The sequence below is a fragment of the Zingiber officinale genome, chromosome 3B (assembly GCF_018446385.1).
Source record: "Zingiber officinale cultivar Zhangliang chromosome 3B, Zo_v1.1, whole genome shotgun sequence".
NCBI lineage: Eukaryota > Viridiplantae > Streptophyta > Magnoliopsida > Zingiberales > Zingiberaceae > Zingiber > Zingiber officinale.
The window spans coordinates 46,804,503-46,815,246 of record NC_055991.1 but is presented as its reverse complement, the minus strand read 5'-3'; positions in this window follow the sequence as shown (position 1 = coordinate 46,815,246).

The following is a 10,744-nucleotide window of genomic DNA, read 5'->3' as shown; positions in this document are numbered from 1 at the left end:
CCCCCACTTTTAACAACATTGTCAATTACAACGATTTTAAATGGCCTACGACAATGATTTTTAACCGTTGTCTTTTAATGTTTTTGTTGTAGTGGTAAGTCCATTCGGCGGTGTAAGTCCAAGTGTGTAGCCTTGGAAACGTAAGTCCATTTGTTATTAGCATTGTTATTTGTTATTTATTTTTCCTAACTTAAATGTATTGCCAAACATCAAAAGAGGGAGATTGTTTGAGCAATCCCAATGGTCTCTGCAACCATGTGCTTTGGTGTTTGGGCAAAGTGTTTAAGTTAGGATTATCCTTGTTATTTGATATGTGTATGTGAGTGTGCAGGTTTGCAGGATACACATATGACTGAGCTTGATGGCTTCGGGTCCAGTGAAGGATGGAGCATCCGAGGGACCGTTGACAAGGAAGCAAGGACAAGGGTCGAGGGAGGCAACTTTAAGGCATACGTGAAGGATGACATTAGGGACGAGCCACGAGCTTGTATGCATCAGAGGGACGAGAGCTAAAGGAAGTAGGCTTGAAGGCAAGAGGTCAATGTTGGTGCGGGAAGCATCCTACGATCGAACCTAAGTTTTGATAATGACAAAGGGTTCAAAGATAAGGTTATTTGTTATCTAATGTGTTTCAATGAGTTTGTAGAAAAGTCCTAAGTGTACTTAGGCAAAAAGTTCTAGCTGTGATTAGGCAAGTGGAAAACTCTAAGGGGCGGTGACCCTAGGTTCTAGGGGTGGTAACCCTAGACGGGAAGTCTTGGTGGGTCGAGGGCTTCGGGCAAAAGTATTAGAGTCGTGGACTGTAGGTGGAAAGTCTTGGTGTCGCGAACCAGGTGAAAGACTAGGCAGGTCGTGGAGCGGATGTCTACCGGAAAGTACTGGAGCCTCGGGCACTGAGCAAAAAACAAGTTGATCTGTAGGATCAACTGGCAACAGGTAAACTCTCCTGAGTGGAGTAGGTGAGGGCGCGTTCCCTGGTGAGGGAATAGTAGGCATCGGTTCAACCTAGGGTTTCTGGAAAGAAATCCGAAGTCAGAACCAGAAAGTCCTATGACTGTCAAATACAACCAAACCAAGTTAAGTTAAACCAAACCAAGTTAAACTAAACCAAGTGGGAGGATGCGAGGCTTTATATAGAGGCTACAACAGGGACCTAGAGGAGGAATCGGTTTAGGCCTCCTGATAGGCTTGGGCTTCCTGTGTTCGGCCCGAACACCCAACCCAAGTCTATCAATAATAACCCATACCACTAAAGGGTTATTAATGAACTACCACACCAATACCATATTGCAATATGGGCTCCTTCTTATCATGAGTGTGTTAATCTCTCTGTGTTTAAGATATCGTATATCCGTTAATTAATTGAGTTACTGACAACCTAATTAATTAACATCTGATTCCAAGAGTAGTACCACTCAACTTTATTATCATGCCGAATTAAGTCCACCTACAGGGTTTACATGATAATCCTTATGAGCTCCTCAAGGGGGCATCATTAGCCTAAATAATTAGGACACAGATTCCTTCTATAATCAACAACACACCATATAAATAATACTATCTCCCAATTCATCGGGCCTATTGATTTAACAAATAAATCTCACCCATTAATAAGTTAAAGAAATAAATATTAAGTATACGTGCTTGTTATTATATAGGGATTAAGAGGACGTACATCCATAATAACAGAGATTCTGTTCTTTTATGTAGTCAGTACAAATCGAACAACCTCAAACGATCCTGCTCAATACACACATAGTGTACTAGTGTAATTTTATAGTCAAGACAGATTAATACCAAATTACACTACAACCATTCCAATGGTTTATCCCAATCCATCTTGGTTGTGAGCTACTATTTATAATTTATAAGGAACCGATAACATGATCTTCTGTGTGGCACCACACACCACTCTATTTACAATATAAATTAAATGGATAACTACATTAACATATATATAAATATAAAATACAGACATTTGACCAAAATGATTCTCATTTCAAAATATTTCAAAACGGATGTTCATACAAAAGCTAGACTTATAGTATACATCCCAACACTAACAAGGTTGAAAGAGATTGCAGGAAAGTCCTAAGTGTTCTTAGGCAAAAACCCTAGTTGCGGTTAGGCAGGTGGAAAACCCTATGGTGTGGTAACCCTAGGCGAAACATCCCTAGACTTAGGCAATTTTTTTTTCATTTCGACCGATATACTTGAAACATCACCGTCGGACAATACGAAAACAAGTGAATCAAATATAAGACCATGAACTCCAGTAACAATTTTATTTTTAACAGACTCAAAACTACACGGCACTCCTGGAACTTCTGGACAATAACGTGCATCCATCTGGTCTCCTCGACTTCCCCATCTGCGTTTCCTCCCTCCATCCTGAGGCACATCTTCCTCACCTGTAAGTAGGCATCATGAGTCTACAACCCAGTAATTACAAACTGATATGAAGGGTATGACATTCAGGAACAATAAACAATCCAAAGCAGTACTATATCTAGATATCCAAGTTGATTACATTAAGAAGAAGAATGATGTATCTCACGGAAAAATAAAACCTCCTTAGTTAACTAGGGTGTATATGCCACACTGTGTTAACCACAATTAGAGCTAGTCTATTAGTCCAATCCATGACCCTAGATGTACCTCCTAGGTGAAAGTGCATCCATAGGGTCGAAGCCCACATGGGTTACAGTCTCTGTCATAGCATACAATTCCAGTCACTTTTTGGAAGGGCCCTCCCCAGAGCTCATCCCGGGGCACCCAACCCGTACTATCACCACATGTGTTCATATACATCCAGTTAACCTCTTAATCCCTATTATTAATATATATATATATACCACTAACTTCAAGATCCAAAAACAATAAGAAAGCAATAAATAGTTTCAAGTTGTGAAGGAACTAAACTTCCGAATCAAGGGCTAACATAACAAGGCAACTAACACTAACGAACCTCCTACTACAGAGAACTAACAATTTAAACATGGAAGCTAGCATAGCATGGCAATTTAGCATTAATGAAATTCCTTCTAATATGAACTGCAATTCAAAAAGGTGCAAGCTATCTTAGAATGGCAATTAACACTAGAAGAAAAATCATATTATACAAGAACTAAATTCCTTAAGTAGCAACCAACATAACATGGCAATTCTTACTAAGAGAAGATCATGCTGTACAGGAGTTAAACCCATGATTAGAACCTAATCTAACTTTTTAATTGCTACTAAAGAAACTGAAAGTAAGGTAGACAATTATTTCAGTACTAGGTAGCCCTCATAACATTCCAATTAATACTAAGGCAAAATAAGTGAAGCAATTAATCACGGATTCTACCCAAACTAGAACCCATTCTCCCTGCATAAGCTCCATTCATTCATAACAATAATAAGCATTCCCTTTCAGTAGAGATAAATACCAAAACATAGTTTATAGCACCGAATGCAATTCCAACAGCGAAGGGAATCAACATAAAACCTCAAACACACAAACCTTTGATCGATTCAAGAATCTGCACATACTAAGATCGAAATCACCAACTGCTAACTCCTATCAACTATTCCTGTAGAATCAATGATTCTACAAGAGTTTTCTTTGATTCAGTTAATAATAGTTAGAGCCTGCAACCACAGAGTTAGCATATCCTATTATTATCCTGCCTAAATTATGTATGACATGTGCATAATTAAACTAAAAACCAAACACACAGAGGCAAACCCTAACTCTGATACCAGTTGTTGGTTGCTACTCGGAATATTGTACCGGTTCCCCTGTACAAAACTTTTGTACAAGTCCTGTACCTTTCCTAACAACCTATTGTGTTCTTTAGAAATTAAATTTGGAATCACAAACGGAACTTAACATTACTGATTCCAAATTCAACTTATTTGTTCTTAGAGGTTTAGACTTGGATCGCAAACGATGCTTAACATTATTGATCCAAATTCACCCATGTTACAAATTCGATTAAATATTTATTTCAGAGATCGACTTCCAGGTTAAACATGGCGAGACACTAGGCCTTCTTGGGTATGGGATCATCCACCACTTCCTAGACAAAGCCTTTCAACGAAATTCAATATTTAATCTCCTTATAGTAACCCTAGGTTTAACCAAAAAGAACAATCGAATCACAAGATCAAAAAAACAAAAGAAACACAAATTCGAATCATAAATCTGAAACCTAGAATCATATGCCTCTTGTGTTTGGTATTTCAAGATCTAAATAAAAGAATGAACTAGTTATGATGCGGAAACTAATAACTAGTTATACCTTTTATAGCTTATAGACCTCACGATCTTCTATCGTATTCCACTTCTTATCTCGGAAGTCGTGTGGGCGACGATCTACCTAGACGAGAATCCACCCAAGCCTCCTTCTTCTCTTTGCAAGTTTCGGCCACCAAGAGTCTTCAAGAGATGAAGAACTTTGGCCACCAACCAAGCTCCAAGGGATGCAAGAAACAATGCCTCCTATCTCTTCTTCTTCCACTAACAAGATCTATCCACCACCAAGCTCCTTGAGATGAAGATGCCGCTGGCCACACAAGGAAGAAGAATAGGAGAGGAAGAGGAAGAGAAGGGTCGACCACCACAAGGAAAAGAAGAGAGGAATACTAGATGATATGTTGTATTAAGGTGATACACCTCTACCCTCTCTTTTATATTCCTTGGTCTTGGCAAATAAGGAAAGTTTTAATAAAAACTTCCTTATTATCTTTTCCATTGAAAGGAAAATTTAAAAAATTTCCTTTTCTCAATCATTGTGGCCAGCCACCTCTAATCCTCAAAGCAAGGAAAATTTTAAACACAAAATTAAAACTTCCTAATTTGTTTCTGGAAATTTTAAAATAAAAATTTCTCTTTAAAAATTCCCTTCATGGTTGGTTATAAAAGGAAACTTTTATAAATTAAAATCTCTCTATTAAAAGATGTGGATGATTACAATAAGGAAAGTTTTCTCAAAATTAAACCTTCCTTTCAATCAACAAATAAGGAAAGATATCAAATCTTTTCTCTTAATCTTTTGTAGAAACTATAAAGGGAAAGATTTAAATTTTAAAACTCTCTTTTAAAACCATGAGGATGGTTACAAAAAAGAAAAGTTTTATAAAAAATTAAAATCTTCCTTTTAACTACAAATAAGAAAAGATATCAAATCTTTTCTCTTAATCTTTTGTAGAAAGTTATAAAAGGAAAGATTTAAATTTTAAACTCTCTTTTAAATCAAGGCTTCCACATATGGAAAGATTTTAAAAAATAAAATCTTTTTTATTTTATTGTGGCCGACCACACCAAGCTTGGGTTCAAGCTAGGGTCGGCCACCTCTTTAAACCATCTCACCTTGGTTTGGCCGTTCCTAGCTTGGACTCCAAGCTAGGCTTGGCCGGCCACCTTAAGGTGGGTAAGAAGATGGGTATGGGTGGGTATAACACTTTATAAATAAGAGGCTATGACAGGGACCGAGAGGAGGAATTGGTTTTGGTCTCCCGATGAACTTGAGCTTCCCATGTTCGCTCCGAACACCCAACTCGAGTTCATCAATAATAACTCATACCACTAAAGAGTTATTATTGAATTACCGCACCAAACCCATATTACTATATGGGCTCCTTCTTATCATGAGTGTGTTAATCTCCCTATGTTTAAGATATCAAATGCCCACTAATTAAATGAGTTACTGACAACTCACTTAATTAATATCTAGCTCCAAGAGTAGTACCACTCAACCTTATCGTCATGCCGGACTAAGTCCACCTGCAGGGTTTACATGACAATCCTTATAAGCTCCTCTTAGGGATATTATCAACCTAGATTACTAGGACATAATTTCCTTCTATAATCAACAACACGCACTATAAATAATATCATTTCCTAACTTATCGGGCCTCTTGATTTATCAAACTAAATCTCACCTATTGATAAGTCAAAGAAATAAATACTAGATATATGTGCTTGTTATTATATCAGGATTAAGAGCACACACTTCTATAATAACAAAGGTCTTGTTCTTTTATGTAGTCAGTATAAAAAAAACTTACCTTAAATGGTCCTGCTCAATACATTCAGAGTGTACTAGTGTAATTTTATAGTCAAGATAAACTAATACCAAATTACACTATGACTATTCCAATGGTTTGTTCCTATCCATCTTAGTCGTGAGCTACTGCTTATAATTTATAAGGAACTGATAACATGATCTTCTGTGTGTAACACCACACACCATGTTATCTACAATATAAATTAATTGAACAACTACACTACATCGATACTATCCTAGCTTGTTTTAGCATGCAAAACTCCAAGAAAGGTTTTCTACCTTTTCGACATGGAGTACCTTTTTCTAAAGAGATGTGTCCTAAAACATCAAAGGAGATAGAGGAGATGAAGACAGTTCCTTATGCTTCGGCTGTAGGAAGCCTAATGTATGCGATGCTATGTACGAGACTGGATATCTATTTTTCCGTGGGCATGGTTAGCAGATATCAAAGTAACCTAGGACCGGGATATTGGATTGCCGTAAAGCATATATTAAAGTACCTGAAAAGGAATAGAGATTATATGCTAGATTACCAGGCAGATGATTTGCTCCCTGTGGGTTACACGGATTTAGACTTCCAATCAGATAGGGACAATAGTAAATCAACCTCCGGAAATCAATAGGTGAGATACTAAGTATGCAATACTTAGTATTTATTTCTTTAACTTATCAATGGGTGAGATTTATTCGTTAAATCAATAGGCCCGATAAGTTGAGAAATAGTATTGTTTATATGGTGTATTGTGTTGGGACCTTTGTGCCCGCTAGAGGGGGGGTGAATAGCGGTTCGTCACGCGCTTGCGTTGTTTGCTTCGTCTTGATGGTATGCAGCGGAATACAGCTCGAAGATGAACTATACAATGCTAACAAGTAGGATTTACTTGGTATCCACCTCAAGAAGAGGTGATTAATCCAAGGATCCACACACGACATGCTATCTCCACTATGAAAACCTCCTTCTCGGTCATAGTCGGAGGCAGAGAAGCCTCGTACAAACTCACACACAACACAAACACAAATACAAGAAGAAACTATAAGAATACAAGTAAATACACCTTTCTTCTTGCTACTTGGTGTTGCCTCTTGAACCTTGGAGATGCTCCCCAAGTGCCTTCAAGATTTGGTGTGAGTGCTGGAGAAATCACTATGAAGATTGCACAAAGCTCGCAGAAAATAGATCGCAAAAATCTACGGAGAAAACGCTCCGCCCAGTCTTTAAACAGTGCTCCCAATTGATCCAATTCATCCCCAATCGATTGCCACGTCAACACCGCTTCATCGTAGCCGTCCATCACCTGTATCCTGCGCAATGGTCACTTCCCAATCAATCGACCGATTGATTGAGACTGCCTGAATCGATCGCCCAATCGATTCAGAACCTTTCTGTGCTCTCGCGTCTACGCGCAAGCTTCTGCTGCCCAATCGATCGATCGATCGATTGGGACTGCCTGAATCGATCGCCCGATCGATTCAGCGCCTTTCTATGTTCTCGCGATCGCGCTAGAACTTCGCTACCCAATCGATCAGCTGATCGATTAGTAGCTCCCAATCGATTGTCCGATCGATTGACCAGCCTGGACTTGACTCAAACTCAAGTCCAAAGCCTCCAACCCAACTCCTGGTCAATAACTACAACAAAAACCCTCATAGACATCGGTTTTCCACCGGTGTCTATTACATTTTCGACCGATGTCTATGAAGGCGATGTAAAAAGTCTGCCATTTTAGACATCGGTTTAAAATCGGTGTAGTATCACTTAACGACACCGATATTTGAATCGGTTATTAACCGGTGTAGTATCACTTAACGACACTGTTTCATCAATGGTGTAAAATCGATGTAATATTATATGTTAATAACACCAGTTTTGGCAGCGGTATACGACCGATGTAATATTAGTTAATAACACCGGTTTTGCAGCGTTGAAAACCGATGTAATATCAGTATTTTTTAACAGTACAAATTTGATTTCCGAAACAGTAACCAAAAAAATACACAAATATTCACAAATTACACAAATATTCTTCATTCAACAGTATCTATAAAATACACAAATATTCACAAATTACATAAATATTCTTCTTACAACAGTATCCATAAAATGCACAAACATTCTTTTTACATCAAAAGCTAATAGATATCAGAATCAAGGTAGAACATTCTTTTAACAACACATCAAGGTAGAACCGCACTTCAAATGTAATCTAGCATGCATTCAGCCCACTCGAACCGCACTTCATCAATTTCAACTCTAGAGTACTTGAGATTTGTAAACTGTAAAAATACATAAATAATATATTAGTAAACCAAGACTAAAAATTATAGTTGAAAAAGTAGTAAGAGCACCAGGTAACAAGATGAATAATTGGAATGCTTAAAAAGAGAAACATTCATCAATTATCTCAACGTATATCCAATATTAAGGGAAATTAAGAGTAGAACGTTTTTCTATAGAGAGAACACAACGCAGGCTCTATATGCTCCTACTACATCTTATTCGAAATGTTAAGTTGCTCCAACGTTCTTGTAGTGCTCCAAACATGGATTCTTAGCAAACTCTTCAATCACCTGATAATTGAAAAGAATCAAACAATTTGTTACCTTCGGTTAGTGATCATGTTGATAGTTTTTCAAGTAGCACAAGTAAACAAGGCATGCTTATTTCAGTGCTTGCAATAAGGATCTTCAGTGGTTCACAAGGTATCAGAAAGTTGAATTTGTAGTTACAAATGAAGTAAAAGAATCATATTCAGCTGTCAAAAGATAACTAGATCCATGCTCTTAGAGAGAACCATACAAAACAAAATGAAAGGTTTCGAACATAAAAAAATTAAAAAAAAAATGTTAGCCATGCCAAGACTGAGATCACTCATCTATCTATCATTTCAACCTAATAAATTAGTTAATTTGGTTTTGCAAAGTCTCCCAATTGTGTAGGAACCTCAGTAGCTTTTATCCCAAGTTCAGAGAAGAAGAATAATAATGAGGAAAATCAATTTCTATATTTACAACACTATTTTGATGTTAAATGTTGTTAACCTGTTTGTTTAACATTGTTGTCTCCTTGTTTAGGAGCATTCTTCATAGCCCGCATGAATTTTTAAACAAAAATTATGTCTAGTACTATTTTCCATTTTTCTTATTGATGGAATTGAACCCAAATCCATCGCTAAGAATTAATTTGTCTCTGGAGCACAAAAAATTATGAATTTTCATAACCTCAATCAAAGCATTAGTTTGCTTTTTGTTCTAGCATCTAAAGCAAAAGAAAGTACATAAAGGATAGAGGATAAGGAATAACCATGACAAGAAACCTGGAAAATATATAATAACAGTAGTCCTTCAAAGACAATGAAAATAAAGTAACTAACTTAAATCTGAAGGTGATGCGTTAGTTCAAAAATCTTAATAAAATACTTTGAGTGAGACCATATTGATAACAGGTAGTCGAAGATTGTAAACCCAAATTTCATTCCCATGCTCTGATGAATCAAGGTATAGCAAGATTTTAAGATTTACGAACTACTAAACAAAAATATCATGAGGAAGAATCTATAGAAGTACCTGGACAACATGGGAAAATTCATTAAGAAGTACCTTAAGGCATTTCTAAAAAAACACATAAAGCTTATAAATTATCAGAACGCTTGTTCAAGTTTGCAGACACACTAGCCTCATTAAATTTGCAAATGCACAACACTTGTACATACAGTGAGAAAGGAACTGCAAATTCTATGGGTACATGATTAGAGTGTTAGTCCTTCATTGGCAATAATAGATAAAAGCTCATACACTGATAACCGAAGCTAACAAAATTAAAGATTTTAGTAAAAATTAGAAAAATTAACATATACACTGACCGGGAGAGTGAGGCCACCCAAGATGCCAGCAAGACTAGACAGGAAAGGAAGTGCTACTCCAATGAAGAACGAGATGAAGCCATAAAATACTCGAAAGCCAGATCGAACCCAAATCGAGCAGGGTCGATTTGTTCGACTTGTATAACCTGCTTCAAAGCTGTCAAAAATAGGAATGGAGTATATCTGAAAACTGCTGAGGCAGTTAAACACAACCAAGAGGAATGTTGTTGCTAGAAGCCCTCTTGGGATATCATGGCTGTGATATATATAAAGGGCATTTAGTATTCCTCCTTGAGGCATTTGGAAAACATATAAAGGTGTAAGAGGCAAATTATAATTCAAAAAATCTTTTAACAAGATGCAATATTTATTATTGACTGGCATACTTACTAGGTTACCATAAGCCCAGAAGCCTCCAATGGCAATAGGGAATAAACACATTGCTATTAGAAGATAGGCGACCTTGGCTCCCCTCCACATTGGAACATGTGCAGGGTGTTTGAAAATTGATGGCATTGTTGCCTGGAAACCAAGATATAACAATTTCTATAAGGCAGTAAAGAGGGTAAAGAATCTGTACCTTTCAATCCCACCACACTTTTACTAAAAAACTAGAAGCAATATGACTGAAGCAACAAGAGCTCCATCTGTTCAAATGATTACTTGAGATCAGGAACTAAATACCTGGATTTCTAAAGCAAGATTGTGTCCCCTGAATGCAAATGCTATTATTCCAAAAGCATTCAAGATCAAAAAAGCAACGGAACAAAAGGAAGATGAGGGCAGTGGCTGATAGGAGATGGAAGGGGGTCTTTCTTGGCTAACAGACAG